The sequence below is a fragment of the Balaenoptera acutorostrata genome, chromosome 14, assembly GCF_949987535.1.
Source record: "Balaenoptera acutorostrata chromosome 14, mBalAcu1.1, whole genome shotgun sequence".
Lineage (NCBI taxonomy): Eukaryota > Metazoa > Chordata > Mammalia > Artiodactyla > Balaenopteridae > Balaenoptera > Balaenoptera acutorostrata.
The window spans coordinates 63,406,902-63,407,751 of NC_080077.1; the positions used below are offsets into that span (position 1 = coordinate 63,406,902).

The 850-nt window shown below is 34.4% G+C and overlaps 1 non-coding gene across 1 annotated transcript; it reads left to right on the forward strand.

The window, feature by feature from the left end:
• Positions 1–442: 442 nt before the first annotated feature.
• LOC114236261 (U6 spliceosomal RNA) lies at positions 443–550 on the forward strand. The gene has a single exon (XR_003622237.2). It is a non-coding gene; the product is annotated as a U6 spliceosomal RNA (small nuclear RNA).
• The last annotated feature ends 300 nt before the right edge of the window (positions 551–850 follow it).

Consider the following 850-nt stretch of genomic DNA (forward strand, 5'->3'; position numbering starts at 1 on the left):
TATCTTCTTCAGTGAGGTGTCTTCAGATCTTTAGCACATTTAAGAAATTGTGTTTGTTTTCTTAGTGTTGAGATTTACACATCCTTTGTATATTTTGGATAAAAGTCCTTTATGAGATATATGTCATGCAAATATTTTCTAACAGGTTTGATTTGCTAATATGTTTGCTGTGGATTACAATGGCAAATGTACATACAACATGAGATTCTCTGTATTATCTGAGCCAAAGAAATTTTTGAAAGTGCAAATTTCTTAGAGAAGATGTTGGCTAGAGAGCCATTAGAATTGGAGAATTATAGAAAATGTGATTTCATTTTACATCACTGACTGCAAAGCCTGTAGACTTGATTTCATCCTCTTTCAATCTAATGAGGTTGGTATAATTTTTGTCATTTCTCAGTTTGGGAAGCTGACCATTCACAGTTTAAAAACGAGGCAAGTAGTGCTCACTTCGGAAGCACATATACTGAAATTGGAACAATACAGAGAAGATTAGCATGGCCCCTGTGCAAGAATGACATGCAAATTCATGAAAGTGTTCCATATTTTAGTATCGATACCAAGGGGGAAGGGGGGTGGCATGAATTGGGAGACTGTGATTGACATATATACATGACTGATACTATGTATGAAATAGATAACTAATGAGAACCTACTGTATAGCACAGGGAACTCTACTCAATGCTCTGTGGTGACCTAAATGGGAAGGAAATCCAAATAAGAGGGTATATATGTGTATGTGTAGCTGATTCACTTTGCTGTACAGCAGAAACTAACACAACATTGTAAAGCAGCTATACTCTAATAAAAATTAATTAAAAAAAATAAATTAATTAAAAGGAGGTAAGTA